We start from the raw sequence: 20,679 nt of genomic DNA, 5'->3' as shown, positions 1-20,679 counted from the left end.
TTTGGTTTTAGTTTGTTTTGGGTTGCAGTATTCATCCAGATTCACACATACATGTTCACCCACTCATGCACTGCACACACTAAACATACTGATATATCCACATTTATATTGGTTATCTTTCTTTGGGTTTTGAGTATACTTTTCAATTAAAACTATTTTGATTGGCCTATACCTTTGCCTCCCCTCATTTTTTATGGGCCATGAGCCAGCCTGTGACAATATGTTCAGTTTCCATGATTATGTAACATCGATGGCTTAAATTAAAAAAAAAAAGCTTATTTTTAATGCTTAATTTTATTGATTTTGACTGGAATTCAAAAGATATGACACAGCACAGCAAGAGATGCAGGATAGAAAGTTACTGCAACAAATAAAAAGACCAGCAGCCCCGTTCTTATACATGTGCAGTGTATGAGTACAATTGATTTCATTAGTGTTTTACACAGCAGGCCATATTAAAAGAATTTTGGTTATAGACTGATGATGCACAATGTTAAAACACTGACTGGTGAAGAACACTGACCTTTTTCTTATAATACAATACTCTGCTGGGCAGCCTTGGGTCCTGGCATTCATGTGGTTCTTATATTGAGACATACAGGACACCTCATATGTATGGGTCAGAGCTATATAGGCACCACAAGGTGCACCTACAGTGTTGTGGGTAATCATGCTCTGCCCAAGATGACCTGATGATGATGATGTTTAGAAATCTCACAAACCTGGGAAACCATACCTTTGTGTTAGAGTTTCCCAGGTTTGAGATTTCTAAACAAACAATATTTGACAAATGTAAAGGTGGGTACAACAGCACAGTTCTGTTTTCTGATCTTTATGCTGAATAAGCACAGCCCCGGATTTGTCTGAACTGGAACAGGACACGTGCTGGTAGATTTTACAGGAGTTTATGACATGAAAAAAACTACGACCGCAGCACAACCCTGCCACCTACAAAAGACATGAAGTAAAACTATTGTAATATGCAGCACCAGTTACACTTTAAACCAGACAATACTGTATGGATGCTTTGTGTACATGAAAGAGTAAATATTACTGCATCTGAAATGCCATTTGACACTTCTCAGTACAGTGAAATGATCCCCATCATAATATTTCACTTGACAAACACAAGTTTGTTTTACTAACCTGTAAAATAAGTCCTTTTTTTTTTAAAGGTACTTTTTGTAATGACCAACTTGAATTATTCAGATGCTGATGCTCTCAATCAAGGTTTCATTTATTATAAAGAAGTGTATTCCTCACAAACAGCATTACTGTGTTCCAGCTCATCATCAAATCCACATCTAAACCTTCTGTTGCTGCTCACGCTGGTTTACACCATTTGAATGAATAACTTTGTTACTTAGTTTTTGATCATAACTCCATAAAGTTCTACTCCCATAACAAAATCAGAATAATCATGGAAATAAAAAAGTCACTGCAGATCCACAGCCCCTCCTTTTTATAAGACTTTCCTTTATATGCAGTTGAACTTCCCACCACCTGGAAAATGCTTATATATGAAGCATAACTATGCTGAGATGATCACTGCCAATCCGGCTTTCCTGTTCCTGATCTTCAGTTTGGATTATCTTGACTAACTGTATGAGGAGAGTCAGCCTCCATGGCAGTGACAGATGTCTCTGATGTCACTCTGCTCCTTCCTCGCTCCTCTGTTTGTGTAAAACACAAAGCAAAGATGTTAGCATAGCGTCAATCAATCACCACAGGTCCAATCAAGTTCTCCCGAGCTAATGAAACACAGAGCTACCAAACCAGGTGTGACCAACGTTTTTCTTCAAGGGGTCAAACTGACTTGAGGTCAGTGGAAGTTCAGTAAGTGAAAGAACAGAAACATGACGCACCAGTCAGGGGTTTTGGTTGACATGGCAGATTGTTTTAAAGTGAGTCTGGGTCCTTGTGTTTGATAACGGGGACTTTGCTGTGTCAGTCTGCTCGATGCTCAACTTAAATCTGTTTCAACTTTATTTTTCAAATAAACACAATCAAGCATAAGATTATGAAGCTGATTATCTCTTCATCGTGGCACCTGTGAGTGGGTGGGATATATCAGGGAGCAAGTGAACATTTTGTCCTCAGAGTTCATGTGTTAGGAAAAACAGGCGCGTGTAAGTCAGTGTTATTTTCACTGACAAACTATTTTCATCATAGTTTTCCTTTTTTTCCATGAAAAAACGAGACAATAGCTAAATAAAAACTACCTAAAAGGATAAAAAAAAATTTAATTGACACTTTCGTCAACGAATGAAAATGAGACGAAAATGCTTGGCGGGGGCGACATCCAATCAGAACTGATTTAATTTTGTGACGGGGCAGGATTAGTTAGGAAAACATCCAATCAAACGCACAGTTGCACAAATTTGATCTAAACCCAGGAAGGCCACACCAGCCTGTGATTGGTTATTTCTGATAGAACGATAATGTCAGCAGGGAGAAAGAGAAGAGCCGATGTATGGACACGTTTCTCCTTTGACATCGTGACAAACATTCAAGCATTAATAATATTCCATAACTTTCAATAAATGTTTAACTTTGTGTAAGTGTGTATAATGACTAATTCAAGGAAACTGAAGAAAAAACATTTACATTTTACATCCTTTATATTTTAGTCACTAAATCGACTGTAGATTTAGTCGACTATATTCTTATGATAATTTCACTGACTAAAACTAGACTAAAACTGAAACTATTCAGATGACTAAATTATGACTAAGACTAAATTAAAGTTTGATGTAAAAGTAAGACTGATGTAAGGATCTGAGCGAGTCTGACAGGAGCTACTCTGATGGCTGGATGGCTGTGTCAGAGCATCCCCAAAACTGCAGCTCTTGTGGACACTTCCTGGTCTGCAGGGGTCAGTATCCATCAAAGTAGTCTGAGGAAGGAACAGTGGTGAACCAGCAACAGGGTCACAGGTGGCCAAGGCTCACTGGGGAGTGAAGGCTGGCCCGTGTGGTCCGATCCAACGGATGAGCTACTGTAACTCAAATTGCAGAAGAATGTGATGCCAGTTCTGACAGATAGTGTCAGAATACACTGTGCATTGCAGTTTGTTGTGTATGGAGCTGCACGGCCACAGACCGGTCAGGGAGCCCATGCTGACCCCTGTCCACCACCAAAAGCAGCAACAACTGGACCACAGAGCAAAGGAACAAGCTGGCCTGATGAATCACGTTTTCTTCTACATCACATGGACGGACAGGTGCATCGCTTACCTGATGAACACCTGGCACCAGGACGGCAATGTGGGAAGAAGGCAAGCCAACAAAGGCAGTGTGGTGCTTTGGGCAAACCTTGGGTCCTGCCATCCGTATGGATGTTATTTTGACACGTACCACCTACCTACCTAAGCACTGTTGCAAACAAACAAAGAACTTGGCCTCCAAATTCCACATCAAGCATCTGTGGGATGTGCTGGACAACAAGTCCAATCCACGGAGGCCCCACTTCCCAGCTTCCAGGACTTAAAGGATCTGTTGGTAACATCTTGGTGCAGATACCACAGCACACCTTCAGGCTCTAGTGGAGCCTGTGTCTTGATGGCTGTTTAAATGGACTAGTTCTTATATAGCACTTTCCTGCTCTAGCTGAGCACTCAAAGCACTTTATACAAAATGTTTGCATTTACACATTCATTCAAGCACTTCCTTCTACAGCTAAGTGGTTACTATCTAACATCCACACACATTCACACTCCAACGGTTGCATCAGAGAGCAACTTATGGTTCAGTATCTTGCCCAAGGATACTTTGGCATGCAGACTGCAGCAACCAGGAATCAAACCACCGATGAGTAGATGAACTGCTCTACCTCCTGAGCCACAGCCACCCCCACAATAGGTGGCAGGTGGTCATAATGTTGTGCCTGATTGGTGTATGGATTCACTGAAACACATGTCTGTATCAGGGAATGTAGAAAAACTTGTATTCATCAACACACATAAACAAAGACATATCCATTCATATTCAAGAAGATGACAGAACTAAAATAATAATAATAACAGTCTAACTCAGATTTTTAATATCTTTTCAGTACAATGCGATTGACAATTCAGTTTAAAATGGAGATGCAGTTAAACTCACCAAGCAGGAACAGGAACCCTGAAGCATTTCCGGGGATTACTGGCTCGCCACCACCTGTTATTCAAACATGTGCTGTTACAACAACTCCAAAAAGTATCTGAAGCAAATGTGATCAAGTCCTTAAGGACCAACGGGAATCACAACAATAGATTGTTAACCACTACATTATTAAATGGTGAACAATATTCCCTTTTTGCAGATTAAAATACTATGTGATATAACAAGTATAAAAAAGGGATATCACACATCAGATGAATAAAATTTGTAAGTTGAAAACCTTCATTAACATGCGTTGTGTAACATAAAGATAACAAAGATCAGTGAAAACCAAAATCATGAACCTCTGAAGGCTGGATTTAAAATCACACCAAAGACAAATTTAGTAAATATAATATTTACTACACTTTATGTGACTGTAGAGCAGAAGTGTCAAACCAATTTCAGTTCATGGATCACATGCAGCCCAGTCTGTGATTGTGCACAGCCTCTAGTGAAAAACAGAACAATGATGTCATCGGTCACCTTGAGGATCACATTTGCTCGTCTGCTTAAGCCTTCTCCCACCATATCTGCTGCTTCTACCACCAGAGTGTACTGTGGGTGTTGCTGTTGGAAAAGACACATAATGAGTTCATCAACAGGAAGGATAAAACATCCTACCATCAGTTTATATTTGTTGAGATACTTCTCATATTAAAGTTTGGTGAAATATTTGAACTAATTTGTGTATACATAGAACTTCCATACTGCAAGTCAGGCAGTGTGGCCCCATCTTATCTCAAAGACCTCAGAGTCCCATATCACCCAAATAGGGCACTTCACTCTCAGACTGCTGGCTTACTTGTGGTTCCTAGGATACTTAAGAGTAGAATGGGAACAGCAGGATTGTGTGTGTGTGTGTGTGTGTGTGTGTGTGTGTGTGTGTGTGTGTGTGTGTGTGTGTGTGTGTGTGTGTGTGTATGTATATTATTCTTTTCTCCCCTTTGTTTTTTTTTCTTTCTTTTTGTTTTTCTCTTTCTCACTCTTTTTTCCTACCCTTTCCTTTCTACCTGTCAGGCCTGGTGTAAATAAATAAAATTAAATTAAAATACAAACATTAACAAGAGTAGCCCATTGGAAATCTTGCAGCGCTATTCTTGGAAAAGCAAATATGTTTGGTACACCAGAGCATTAGGATTGTATTCCGATTGTGAAAACTGTCAGACACGACAGGCTTAAAAAAAAAAGGAGTAGAATAGGAGGTAGAGCTTTCAGCTTTCAGGCCCCTCTTCTGTGGAACCAGCTTCCAGCTTGGATTCAGGAGACAGACACCCTCTCTATTTTTAAGATTAGGCTTAAAACTTTCCTTTATGATCAAGCTTATAGTTAGGGCTGGATCAGGTGACCCTGAACCAGCCCTTAGTTATGCTGCTATAGGCCTAGTCTGCTGGAGGGTTCCCATAATGCACTGTTTCTTTTCATTCACCTTATTTACTCTGTTTATACTCCACTCTACATTTAATCATTAATTGTTATTAATCTCTGTCTCTCCCCCCTCAGCAGATGACCCCCCCTCCCTGAGCCTGGTTCTGCTGGAGGTTTCTTCCTGTCAAAGGGAGTTTTTCCTTCCCACTGTCACCAAGTTCTTGCTCATTTTGATTGTTGGGTTTTCTCTGTAATTATTATATAGTTTGTACTTTACAATATAAAGAGGCAACTGTTTGATGCAATCAGGCGCTCTATAAATAAAATAGAACTGAACTGAACTGAATCAGCATAACAGCCTAAATGCTATGAAGTCATAATATCTGTCTGCTTCTTCAACGCGTTTCATTGTTTGTTCAATCTGTTGTCAATTTGTGAAAATGTTTAAAGAGGCAAATAAGTAACAACTTCAAGTTTAACACTTAGAGTTTTTTTTTTTCTAAGATCTCTGGTGCACGAGCCTGAGAGGGATCAACTTATGCCCAGCAGGCCACTATGCTCGTAGTCCACTGGCAGAACCCTGCCACAGTATGTTTATGAAGGCTCATATTTCTAGTTCAACTGATCAGCATTAAAGGGAAAAATTTTGTTGTTATCTTAAAGACAAGCAGAACAAAGCTGAATGAGCCGATGTGTGTTTACATGGAAGTGTTTTGTTCCAAAATCAGTTTTCAAGGTAAAAACTTCATCCACCCCGATCACACTAATCATTTTGGCACATGCAGCTAGATGACATATGTTTTGGAAGGCTCACCTCTCTGTCCAGTCCAGTACCAGCAACACTGATGACTCCACTGATTGGGTTGATTTCAAACATGGTGTCACTGAGCAGCTGTGGCTCCTGGCTCACAATACTGTAGCGGATATCCGAGTTGGCAGAATTTGGCTCATCAGAATCTGTGGCTGTGACCTTAATCACCTCAGAACCTTGGGAGAATTTAGAAATAGGAATTAAGAACGGTTCTTTAGAGTTTTCATAAATATTGAATATAGTTGGACTGCAAAAACATCCCTGATGATGCTGATTAACATGGATATGAATCATGTTAAACTTTAAAGGTCAGTTATAAACTGATATAGACTTAAAGACCAGAACACAATCAGTGATCATGTAGACTTTGATGATTTAAGTACCAAGCTCCAGTCTACCCAAATGAGCATGTAGATGTTCTGCTACAAGAACAGACACAGGGCATAAAGGTAAGTCAAAAAGCTTAGTAAACATCCATCCATCCATCCATCCATCCATTCTCTCCCGCTTGTCCGGGGCCGGGTCGCGGGGGCAGGAGCCTAAGCAGAGAAGCCCAGGCTTCCCTCTCCCCAGCCACCTCCTCCAGCTCATCCGGAGGGACCCCAAGGCGTTCCCAGGCCAGCCGAGAGATATAATCTCTCCAGCGTGTCCTGGGTCTACCACGGGGCCTCCTCCCGGTGGGACGTGCCCGGAACACCTCACCCAAGAGGCGGCCAAGAGGCATCCTAGTCAGATGCCCGAGCCACCTCAGCTGGCTCCTTTCGATGTGGAGGAGCAGCAGCTCTACTCTGAGCCCCTCCCGGATGGCCGCACTCCTCACCTTATCTCTAAGGGAGCGGCCAGCCACCCTTCAAAGGAAACTCATTTCTGCCACTTGTATTCGCGATCTTATTCTTTCGGTCACTACCCAAAGCTCGTGACCATAGGTGAGGGTAGGAACGTAGATCGACCGGTAAATCGAGAGCTTCGCTTTTACACTAAGCTCTCTCTTCACCACGACAGACCGGTGCAGCGTCCGCATCACTGCAGAAGCAGCCCAGATCCGTCTGTTGATCTCCCGCTCCCTTCTCCCATCACTCGTGAACAAGACCCCGAGATACTTGAACTCCTCCACTTGGGGCAAGAACTCGTTCGTGAGCCGGAGATGGCGCTCCACCCTTTTCCAGCTGAGGACCATGGCCTCAGACTTAGAGGTGCTGATTCTCATGCCGGCCGCTTCACACTCGGCTGCGAACCGTTCCACTGTGAGCTGGAGGCCACCCCCTGATGAAGCCAACAGAACCGCATCATCTGCAAAAATCAGAGATGAGACTCTGAGGCCACCAAGGAAGAAGCTTTCTGCCACCTGGCTACGCCTAGACATTCTGTCCATAAAAATTATGAACAGAATCGGTGACAAAGGTCAGCCCTGACGGAGTCCAACACCCACAGGAAACGAATCCGACTTATTACCAGCTATACGGACCAAGCTCTCACTGTGGTTGTACAAAGACTGAATGGCCCGCAACAACGGGCCAGACACCCCATACTCCTGCAGGACCTCCCAAAGGACACCCCGAGGGACACGGTCGAATGCCTTCTCCAAGTCCACAAAGCACATGTAGACTGGTTGGGCAAACTCCCACGCACACTCGAATATCCTTGAGAGGATAAAGAGCTGGTCCAGCGTTCCACGACCAGGACGAAAACCGCATTGTTCCTCCTGGATCTGAGGTTCGACTAACAGACAGACCCTCCTTTCCAGCACCCTGGCATAGGCTGAGGAGTGTGATCCCCCGAAAGTTGGAGCACACCCTCCGGTCTCCCTTCTTAAAGATGGGGACCACCACCCCGGTCTGCCAATCCAATGGCACTGCCCCAGATCTCCACGCGATGTTGCAGAGGCATGTCAACCAAGACAGCCCTACAACATCCAGAGCCTTCAGGAACTCAGGGCGAATCTCGTCCACCCCATGGCCTTGCCACCAAGGAGTTGTTTAACTGCCTCAGTGACCTCACCCCCAGTGATGGTCAAGTCATGTCCCTCGTCCCCAGACTCTGCTTCCACTACAGAAGGCGTGTCAGTGGGATTCAGGAGGTCCTCGAAGTATTCCTTCCACCGTCCGACTATAGCCTCAGTTGAAGGCAGCAGCACCCCACCCGCACTATAAACCGTGTGAGTGGAGCACTGCTTTCCCCTCCTGAGTCGCCTGACGGTTTGCCAGAATCGCTTCGATGCCATCCGAAAGTCTTTTTCCATAGCCTCACCGAACTCCACCCACACCCGAGTTTTTGCTTCGGTCACTGCCCGAGCTGCATTCCGCTTGGCCTGCCGATACCTGTCAGCTGCCTCCGGAGTCCCACAGGCTAACCAAGCCTAATAGGACTTTCTTCGGCTTGATGGCTTCCTTCACCTCCGGTGACCACCATCTGGTTCGGGGGTTACCACCACGACAGGCACCAACCACCTTGCAGCCACAGCTCTGAGCAGCAGCCTCAACAATGGAGGTGCGGAACATGGTCCATTCGGACTCAATGTCCTCAGCCTCCCTCGGAATGCTGTCAAAGTTCTGCCGGAGGTGGGAGTTGAAGATCTCCTGGACTGGGGCTTCTGCCAGGTGTTTCCAGCACACCCTCACAATACGTTTAGGTGTGCCAGGTCTGTCCAGCATCTTCCCCCGCAACCTGATCCAACTCACCACCAGGTGGTGATCAGTTGACAGCTCAGCTCCTCTCTTCACCCGAGTGTCCAGAACATACGGCCACAGATCTGATGATACGATTACAAAATCGATCATTGACCTGCGACCTAGGGTGTCCTGGTGCCATGTGCACTGGTGTTCGTTATGGACAAACTGTGGTTTGCACAGAAGTCCAATAACAAAACACCATTCGGGTTCAGATTGGGCAGGCCGCTCCTCCCAATCACGCCCCTCCAGGTCTCACTTTCATTGCCCATGTGAGCGTTGAAGTCTCCCAGCAAGACTATGGAGTCCCCAGATGGAGCACTCTCCAGCACTCCGCCCAGCGAATCCAAAAAGGGTGGGTACTCTGAACTGTCATTCGGCGCATAAGCGCAAACAACAGTCAGGACCCGTTCCCCAGTCCAAAGGCGCAGGGAAACTACCCTCTCATCGACCGGTGAAACCTCCGACGTACAGGCAGCAAGCCGGGGGGATACAAGAATACCCACCCCAGCTCGCCGCCTCTCACCGAGGGCAACTCCAGACTGGAACAGAGTCCAGCCCTTCTCCAGGAGACTGGTTCCAGAGCCCAGGCCATGCGTTGAGGTGAGCCCAACTATATCTACCTGGTATCTCTCAGCCTCACGCACTAGCTCAGGCTCCTTCCTTAGTAAACAGTTTGAATGTAAATGGGTGGTTGGCAGTATGATTAAATATCTGTTCAATGTCTGTTTCAACTGCACTGTTGACCTATTCAAAACATTTGCCATTTAAGTGTTGAAATGTGCTGCATATGAAAGTGATTACCTCTGGGACTAACTCCAGTAGACCGATAGATAAGTTACAGAAATAAAACCTAAAATAGAATGAGCCTGGTTATGAAGGAAGAACCTATCCATAGAGGTCAAAACCATTTTTGTGCTGCACACATGCTTTTCAATCCTCTAAAGTTAGACATTGTGACGTTGGAGTTTAAGGGTAACGACTTGCTTTTGTAGCCAGCCTGGTTCATTTGGGGTATTTGTTCACAGAATTATCTGTTTAATATGTCTGTGCAGGTTCTCAGTCATCCAGGTCATCGTCATCTCTGAAGCTTATAAAGAGCGACTGGACTTTTTTTTGTTTCTTGAAGATGTTTCAACTCTCATCCCAAAGGCTTCTTCAGTTCTCAAACCAAAAGGTGGAGAGACCCAGGTATTTAAACCCCAGTGGGTGTAGACCCCTGGAGGTGGCTACATTAAGACTTCAAAATGCAGAATCTAAAAGTCGTGGGTGATGCTCTGACAGCTATGTTCATCTTCCACATATGGGGTGGCTGTGGCTCAGGAGGAAGAGCAGGTCACCTAATAATTGAAAGGCTGGCGGTTCAATTCCTTGCTCCTCTGGGCTGCATGCCAAAGCATCCTTGGGCAAGATACTGAATCCAAAGTTGCTCTCTGATGCAAGCGTTGAAGCGTGAATGATGGACAATAAAAGCACTTAGCTTAGTTAGATATGAAAGTGCTTGTATGAATGGGTGAATGTAAACATGTTGTATAAGTGCTTTGAGTGCTCAGAGTAGAAAAGCACTATATAAGAACTAGTCCATTTACCATATATGGTCAATATTTACAACATACTGTAAAACGTGTATTGGAGTCAGTTACTAAATCAAAGTTCATTATAACCATAAACAGCTGACTCCTGAACCTGAACCTCTAAAGTGAAACACCAGCAGGTCACGGTCAGTACCTTTCACCGCGCTCTCAGCAACGTCTCCCTCAAAGGGGTCCTGAGTGAAAACGGGTTTATTGTCATTCTGGTCGACGACTTTAACCGTGAGGCTCGTGAGCTCCTCGTCCTGATCTGCACCTTCTGGCACCACACGCATGTGTAACTGCCGATATATAATCACATTAATATTATCTTGTACAAGCAAGAATAAACCATGTATGTGAATGCACTTATATAACACAGAAAAGAAAAGAAAAAAGAAATATAGAAATCACTGGATCAATAATTCATGATTCTGAAACCTGCCATTCTTCATAAAGAGTACACTTACTTTAGGTATTTTAAAAATATAGTTTGATTATAAAACTTGTGCATTGTGAAGCTACTTTAGTAGGATTATAATTTTTACTTCAATAAAAAGTCAAAATATTTTTTCATCTTTAAACTTGGTTCATTACAGCAGCAATGACACGTGGAGCTGTTCACACAGTTTTGTCACATCTGTAGGTTCCAGTTCACTGCTCTGAAGCCCAGTCATTCCTGCTTTACATCCTGTTTGTCTGCTAATCTTCCAGCTGTGAGCTGAAGCTCTGCATTTTTTAAAACAGCAATACAAACGTTAACACCTGCCTCCCTGCAAAGCTCTCTCTGGACTTGTGTCCTCTCACGGCATATTCTACACCAGCCTGAAAGTAACATTGGCCGAAAAGTTGACCATATCTTCTGGATACATTGCTGGATTGTGCTGAGTTGTTTTTAGACCAAAACACTAGAAAAACAGAGTGTGTGTTACAACAGATCACTTACCATGTACTTGTCTTGGGCCTCCCTGTCGACTGCCTGTGTGATGTACAGGTTCCCAGTGTCTCTGTCAATGGTGAAAAGGCCGACAGGAGGCTGATCAGCTCCTGGACCAGTGATGCTGTAGAGCTTCTTTACTTGAACATCATCAGACTGCATCTGGACAAAACGCACCGAGACTGAGTTAAACCACTCACTGACTAAACAATAACAACACAACAACAACTATAGTATGGAGGCGGTGCAGAGGTCTTTGACTTGGCTGCACTTTAAGAGAAAAGAACTGATATCTCATCATTGCACCATAATCAAAACTCTAAGTCTAAACAACTCAAAAGCTCTAAAGATTCAAAACAATTAACTTGTTTAAAAATCAATAATTTCTAGAAAATAGTAAGACTTTAGAGAATATACAGCCAAAAATATTAAACCCATATATCAAATAACATAATAAAAAACAAATATGACATTCAGTAGCAGAAATATTGCAGAATAAACCAACACAGGGACTTCCTGTGCAGAAACACGTATCTGAAACAGTTCAGGATCAAATTCTAATTCAGTTTCTCTCACTTGAGCGATCTTCAGAGGATACGGTCCTCTGCCGTTCTCAATGACAGAAATCTCCCTGCTGCTGCTGCCGTCTGTCACTGTGAGGATTACTTTTGCTTGTCCAGACAAACCTTCTCCCACCAAGTCGGCTGCTTCTACCACCAGAGTGTACTGTGGGTATTTCTGTTGGAAGAGACACACAATAATCATCACAACATTAAAGAGAAAACTTTCTGCTGTTATTTAAAAACAAGCAGAAAAAAGCTGAGTGAGCCGACATGTGTGTACATAGGAGGTAAAACCTCATCCACCCCAATCACACTAATCATTTGGCACACGCAGGAAGATGAAATATGATTTGGAAGGCTCACCTCTCTGTCTAGTCCAGTACCAGTAACTCTGATAATGCACTGATTGGTTCATATCAAACATGCTGGGACTGGGCAGCTGTGGGTCCTGGCTCAGAATACGGTAGCGGATATCTGAGTTGGCATTATTTGGTTCATCAGCATCTGTGGCCTCGACTGTTATCACCTCAGAACCTGAAGAGAAGGGATTCACAAGTTAAATCAGTCCTGAGAGTTTTCAGAAAGCTTCTTTTAAAAAGTGAATTAGTAAATAAAGCTACACTGAAAAGGACCAAAAGTCAGTGAGCTTCCAGATAGGACCCGGTGATGGTGATGTGCACAGTCAGTAATTTCTTCTGATATTTCAGTATTTTATTATACTCCATAAAGTGGACTTAGACTAGAGTACAGTCAGTCATCACTAAGAGCTAAGTACTACAGTGTGTCAGATAGACTGAAAACAAACAGGAGATTTAAATCAAGTGTTTCTCTTCTACACAAATACAGCACATCTACTGTGAAGGCTTTGTGACACAACCACCAAAACTGCTTTAAACACTACCAGGCTAATCACAGTGGTTTGTTTGGTTTTCAGCACAGTGTAGTTATTCCAGCCCTGTGCTGAAGCAGCTCCTACATTTAAGTAAAGCAGAGTTCAGCACCTGTCCTCTTCTTTTGTCCTATGAAAGTGAATCAACCAACGAAGTTTAGAGTAAATCCCCTGAATGTACCTATTACAGAGGACTCAGGGAGCCCGACCGTGTAGGTGCTTTGGACAAAGACAGGTTTGTTGTCGTTCTGGTCGATTACATTCACTATGATCTCCATGGATTCCTCTGCAACTTCTCCACCATCCACTGTAGCATGTGCTTCAAACTGCAAACACATAAACAACTTCTATCATATTGTACATACAAGAACACTTCATACGTGTTCATTCCCACACAAGAACATACACTAGGGCTTTTAGATTTTTAATACACAATAAACTCATATCATAATGCATCTTTGTTTATGCTTTTGTCTAACATTCACACACACTCACACCCTGATGCATGCATTAAACATGCATTCTGTCTGAAGGTCACCGCATGATAATAACTGTGGCTGCAAAAAGAGTTCCAGCCCTGTGGAGGTCAGTGGGAAAGTAAACCTCAACCCTGACCACCATTTCCTGATAAGTTTTGGGTCATAGTGAATAAAACATTAATAATCTGGGTGTAGTCACAGGCTAACAACTTGTGACTAGTTGTTACAAAAGGTCACCTTACTGTGTACTTGGCTGTTTCCTCTCTGTCGAATGGTTGTGTGAAATACAGATTGCCAGTGTTTCTGTCCATGGTGAAACGATTAACAGGAGGCAGATTAGCTCCTGGACCAGTGATGCTGTAATAGATCTTCTTGATATTGTCTTCATTAGAACGAATCTGGAAAAAACACACCAGGACTGAGTTAAACCACTCTCACTGACTCCAGCACCAGTTACAGTGTCGCACAGCAGCTACAGTAAAGAGGTGGTTGAGGTAGAAAACTTTGAGGCAGAGAAACAGAGTTGCCTGGTTACAAAATTCTACATCCTGTTATCAGAATGATCATGATGTCACCTGTGATCTCTGAATGACATCATTGCTTCATTATGCTCTCTTCCTGATCATCTTACTCATACTTGTAGAAATCTCTCTGTCTGTTGCCTGTCTCAACAATCAACTGGGCTGGGATATTTCTGTTGCCATGAGTCAGTGCAGGTCTGAGTCTGACATTGTTTGATTTAGTGGTTCTCTTTCTGTCAGAGGTTGTTCTCACTTGCTTTGATCTGATTCTTATTTGTTTCCTGTGATCAATCACATGTGGTTTGACTCAGGAGCCCTTGCTACCAATAATCTGCCCACTGTGCCCAGTGTGTCTTTTCCTTTTTTAAAAATGAGTATAGTGACTGTAGAGGTAACCAATATGAAAACACCCTGTGCAGAGACAAATATTTAATATGCAGTTTAATATCAAACTCTTAGTCACAAGGTGATTCATTTCCTCTTACCTGAGCCACTTTTAGGGGATAGGGTCCTCTGTGGTTCTCGGTAATACTGAGTGGAGGAATAACCCACTCTCTCTTCCTCCTCCTCAGCCCTTCAGCAGGTTTGGGGAAATCCAGAACAGCCACCTGAGGATCAGCTGCACTCTGGGAAAACATTTTGACAACAAGAAGTTGGGACAGAAGAACGATTCCAGACATGCAGAATAATCTTAGGGTATCAGAATGAAAACAACCCCCCCCCCCCCCCCCCCCCCCCCCCCCCACCCCCCCCCCCCCACAACCCCCCCCCCCCCCCCCCCCCACCCCCCCCCCAACTTCTTCTCCGACTATTACCCTCTGTGGACTTTCCAGAGTTTACTCTTCTGACTAATAAGCAGCGGGTATCATCAACAAACTGGTACGCATTAACTGATCTAATGGATCTATGGATGACAGGAACGTGTTAGGCAATATGATACAGAGCAGCTTTAGAGTTCATAATGAAAATGTGCTTGCAGCATTGTGGTGATGAGGACGTCTGTACAAAAAGAATGGGCGACCTATCTGAGGACACATCATTTTGTTTGAGTGGGTGTGTATGGGTAATACAGATATCACAACTGTAATTATACTGATGAGAGTCTAATTACACTAATTATAATCTCATTATCTTGAACGGTTCACACAGTTTTACTGTTTACACAGTAACATTTCAGTACATCAGATGTACTGAAATTATGCTTTTTGAGCATTTATATAATGCAGCTTGCACACAGACAGCCTAATATAACTTTAACAACAAGAAGAGAAAATCAGTAACAAAAATGTAGCCATGGATTGTGTCCTTATGTGCACAGCCACAGAGTGTTGAAGAGAAACAAGTCTTTGCATGCAGAAAACGAACATTAAAAAGGTTCTTGAGGTTTCATGCTCTGACTTTAATATAATGATGCTCACTGTGGTCACACTAGCAGGAACGGTCATTTGCGACCTTGTGAGTCCCAGGAGTGGATGAAGAAGTCCTGATGTCCCTCGTGAAGAACAACTGGTCTGTTTACCTGGAAGGAAAAATCACCCATCAGTAGAGGTTAGCATGCTGCTAACAGCTCTGCTTTAAGGAAGCTCCAACATTCAGACTACAGCGAGCTGAAATGTTTGGAAGATTAGAGGATATTCTCAGTGAAACAGTGCTCAGTGATCTCGGACACTTGCTGCTGTTTCACATGTTGCAACAGATCAGGAGGAGAATGTCCTCAGAGTTGTCCTCACTGAGACACCACTCATCTACGATTACTCACCATCAACACACCGTCTGTCTTTACTTCAAAGCGGCTGTCAGAGGTGCTGAAGAGAAACCTCATGCGGTCGGTGCAGTCAGTGAAGCCCACTGAGAACACACAGAACAGAACAGACAGCAAAGAAGTAACTAAAATGTCTTAAATGCATAAGAACAAAGCAATGAGAACACTTATTAAATCAGATAGAAGTTATGAAATGATTATTACTTCGCCCAAGCAAGCAGAGTCATGGATCGAAGCTACAGGTAAGAATATGGACGAGGAGCAGCAGGTATCAGCTGACTGGGACTAGTTCAAACCAGTTCATCTCACTGATAAGATGATGACTGAGCTTGTACCATACTGTGTATTATTCTATCTGGTTTCTCCTGACTGCACACTTCAGAGCCTCCTTCCATGTCTCTGACTGAATCAATGTTGTATCAGTTATCACTGATGTCTACTGTCTTCTGTGCAGCAGTTTGGCTGCTGCTTTCCCACAACAGAGTCGCACAGTTGACTAACTGAAATAACACTGACTGAATGTCAACATGTTGTCACTTGTTTCCATTTATAGCTGGAAGCAAAAGTGCAATAAAAATTTGTGGTAGAAAGTTTTGGTAAACTGTGCATATGTGAGATAAAGTTCATTTCATAGGACTTTATGAGATGTTTTGGAAGATTGTGTTATCATTATCCATCCATTATCTTTAGCTGACCCTGTTCAGGGTCACGGGGGGCTGGAGTCTGTCACAGGGCGAGGGTACACCCTGTACAGGTTGCCAACCTGTTGCAGGGCCAACACAGATATACAGACAGCCATCCACACTCACATTCACACCTATGGGCAATTTAGAGTGACCAATTAACCTAATCCCACTAACTGGATGTCTTTGGGAGGAAACCCACACAGACACAGGGAGAACATGCAAACTCCACACAGCGAGAGCCCCATGTTACCATTATAATAAGCAAATATTTGTGAATCCCATATTTTTGGTGTGGTGATTTAGTGGGTAGCACTTTGCTATCAGAGTGGAAAAAATGTTCTCAGCTAAGCTGAGTATTTCAGCTCAGGAGAAGCTGAATCTCAAGTCTTTCATTTAAATAAAGGTTAAAAAATACTGAGGAGGACTGGAATATTAGTCTGTGAAGATTTTCCAGGATCAACTACGCAAGTGAACTCCAAATCCACCCATCTATAAAATCTTTAATCTCCAGTGCCGTCCTGTGCTACCCTCATGCCAAACCTGACAAAAACACCTTTTATACTCTTATGGTTTCCTGTTATTACCTTTGCCCAGTACTGTGCCACGTCTCAGGTGCTTTCTTATCACACTGAATGTCAACTGATCTGACTGGAACCCAGGCACACATGTTGGCTCCTCTGCAGTCACCAAACGTGGGTCCTAGGACAGAAGAAACAGCATTTTAAAGGCTGCCTGCAATGATTCAGTTGCAGCTACAGGTGTGTGACTGATACACGATTCATTCAATTCATTTCTTCAAGGCACTTTTATTAATAAAACACCAGTTCTCAACAATCATCTCAAAGGTGCTTCACATTATAAGACAGAACAATACGTTACTGTATCATCGAGCAAACCTTACCAATCACACACAGTCAGGAGGAACAGCTCCCTTTCAACAGGTCATGAACTCATCCTGGCAAGTGACTGCTGGTGAAGGCTCATAGATGCAGTTTCTTATACAGATGCCAAGAATCATTTAGTGATGAGGTAAAAACACAGCTGGCTCCTCATACGTTGCTGATTTCATTGGTAGAAATTAGCCAGGAAGTAGATATGATGATAGACATTTCATACAATCATTTGCCATGATTTTATTAAAATGACACCGTTAATCCAAAAAAGTTTAAAACAACAGCCTCCTATTTTGGAAATTAGGTTACCCAGGGGTGCTGAATAAAAACACCCGGCACCACACCAGTGTGGCAAAATCAGTTTTCTGCAAATAATTATGAATTAACAAATTTAAAAGGTTTTCTTCTGTCCAACATTCAGTTGCTAAAGACAGTACAGAGTTTCCAAACTTTTACCATGTGATGGAAGAAAGGCTCATTAGCCCAGTGACTTTGTGGTTATTTGTGATAATAAGGAGAATTTCTCCAGTGTAGCCAAAGGGTGCAGGCTGTTCAGTTAATCTGCACTGTGGAAGTTTGCAGCCTAATGCAAAGAGGATGAGGCCACAGCTGCAGCCAGAAAAAGGTGGAGTTAGTTGCATTTATATCGCATTACTGCACACTACACTAAAAGCACCATTCCTCCACTTACACACATCCTTTAAGTGATTTTATTGTAATCTACCACACACTCACTGATACAGTATATCCACAGGGAGAAATCTGTGGTTCAGTACGTATTTTGCCCAAGAACACTTCATCATGCAAACTGGAGATGATGAGGCCTTAGAAAAAGCTTTATTTTTTTTTAATAAAGAAAAAGACATTGTGTAAAATGTAAATGAACCTTTAAACTAATAACAGATAAACATGAACGCTTGCTTTGATAAACATTGGGACAGAGATAATAAAAACCAGAAAAATGAAAAATAAAACATCTAATAGAACGTTTCATTCTAAATTAGGTTTAATGTTCAAAGCATTTGGTATGAAACAAATACATCCATAGGTTCATCACTTTGTGATGTGTGTTCCATGAACAATTAAAATCATTTTTAGTGACATAAAATTGCAAAGAATTTAGGGGTTTTCCCCTCTGTGGTATCTGTTAAAGAGAACACAAAGATGTCTCCATCAGCCGGGACAGAAAACCAGCTTTGAATGCACGTGATGCTTCAGCTCTCATACAGTGTGCATTAAAAACAGAGCCGAGCAATAATGGACATCACTGCATAAGCTCAGGAACACAGTTCATTACTGCAGCCACACAAAAACATTAAAGCATGCACAGAAAACAGAGAAAAACTACACGTGAAATATCACAAACCTTCTCTGCGGTCCCGTAGTTCGACCAATCAAAATTTCAAATTCTTTGGAAATCAGTGATGCTTTAAAGCTGAGACCTGAATTTTCTGCTTGTATCACTCCATCTAATACATCCAGCAATGATCTTTCAGAGCACGTCTTGCTTATTCAGCGAGACAGTGCCAAACCACTTTCTGCAGTTTTTCATAAGAGCACAAAGTGCCTGCAGGTTAGACCCGTCACTCACTGACCTTTCCAGCACAAATGAAACCGTTTTACTGTCACTGGTATTTCATACAAAATGAGCAAATGTTTTATTTCAAAGCATTAAAATTTCACACTTTTGCCATGCTGTGTTTCTACTGTTTTTAAATAAATATAGGGTTGAAATGCCTTGAAGCATATTTCATTATGTTTACATTTCACCCTGCATTTTTCAACAATGGGCCACTTTTATAGAAGTAAATAATTATATAAGATATGTAATTCTTACCTGAAAAACAATCAAAATGCACAAATTGCAAACCAAGTGGTCCCCATCTCTTTATGTCAGTGAAAGCGGAAAACAGTGAGCACTGTAATGATCTGTTTCTGAGTTATCTTGCTCTGGTCTCCTGCAGGTGGTTACAGTAACTGAGTTCAGATGGACGAGTCACTGCAGCTACTTTCAGCACCTGACGTCAGCTTGAAGAGGCTCTGGTTGTGTATTACTGATATGGTCATAGACACTGAACACACCCGAGCAGACAGATCCCAGTAGTTTCTGTTTGAATTCCCGAACATTCAAAAGACATAAAGAGGTATGAGAAAGCAGCAATGTCTCTTTAACCAACCCCCAACCTTCATCGTAACAGAATACGCTCTGTGACACAACACGTGATGGAATGTTTTGCACAAACCTGTAACACTTTATATCTACAGAGATATCTACAGAGTAAGGATCAATTTTACAGCAGCAAAAAATATACTGTATACTGTAGAGTAACTTATGCATCTTCTGTTTTTCTGCCATCTGGAAAACATCTGATTGGCAACAGCTTTACTTTCAGCATGTGATCCCAAACACACTGCCAATGCAGTAAAAGCAGCCCTGGATAGAAACAAAGACACAATGATACACTACCAGTTATGAATTGGCCTTCCCAGAGGCTGAACCGCAACATTATTGAAGCAGGGCAGGATCGTCTTGACAGAGAAGGGAACAACGGCAGTCAACAGCCAAGAGCACTTTTAGTAATAGTTACATCAACTCCACCTTTCCAGCATCACACAAGTCATATAAAAACTATGGATTTGCAGCTGCATCCAAGCCTTCCATCACCAAGCTCAATGCAAAGTGTTGATGCAGTGGTGTAAAGCATGCCGCCACTGGACTCTAGAGCAGTGGAGACGTGTTCTCTGGAGGGATGGATCACACTTCTCCATCTGCCAATCTGATGGAGGAGTCTGGGTTTAGGGGTTGCCGGGGGAACCATACTCATCTGACTGCATTGTGCCAAGTGTAAATTTTGGTGGAGGGGGGGGGTTATGGTGTAGAGGTGTTTTTTAGGAGTTGGGCTCGGCCCCTTAGTTCCAGTGAAAGGAACTCTTAATGCTTCAGCATACCAAGATATTTGGGACAATTTGATGCTCCAACTCCGTGGGAACAGTTTGGGGATGGCCCCTTCCTGTTCCAACATGACTGCACACCAGAGCACAAAGCAGCTCCATAAAGACATGGATGAGCCAGTTTGGTGTGGAAGAACTTTACTGGCCTGCACAGAGTCCTGAGCTCAGCCTGAGCTCAAACCTGAACCTTTGGGATGGATTAGAGCGGAGACTGTGAGCCAGGCCTTCTCTCCAACATCAGTGTCTGACCTCACAGATGTGCTTCTGGAAGAATGGTCAGAAATTCCCATAAAACACTCCTAAACCTGTGGAAAGACTTCCCTGAAGAGTTGCAGCTGTTGTAGCTGCAAAGGGTGGGCCCACATCATATTAAACCCTCTGGATTAGAATGGGATACCACTCAATATCATATGCATGTAAAGACAGATGAGTGAATACTTGG

The 20,679-nt window shown here is 42.9% G+C and overlaps 1 pseudogene; it reads right to left on the bottom strand.

Moving 5' to 3' along the window:
- Window positions 1-303: 303 nt before the first annotated feature.
- LOC115777351 (cadherin-1-like) lies at window positions 304-19,169 on the bottom strand (annotated as a pseudogene).
- Window positions 19,170-20,679: the final 1,510 nt, after the last annotated feature.

This window comes from Archocentrus centrarchus, unplaced genomic scaffold, assembly GCF_007364275.1.
Source record: "Archocentrus centrarchus isolate MPI-CPG fArcCen1 unplaced genomic scaffold, fArcCen1 scaffold_50_ctg1, whole genome shotgun sequence".
In the NCBI taxonomy this organism is placed as follows: Eukaryota; Metazoa; Chordata; class Actinopteri; order Cichliformes; family Cichlidae; genus Archocentrus; species Archocentrus centrarchus.
The sequence above is the reverse complement of the archived record's forward strand: the minus strand, read 5'-3'. Positions and strand labels throughout refer to the sequence as shown.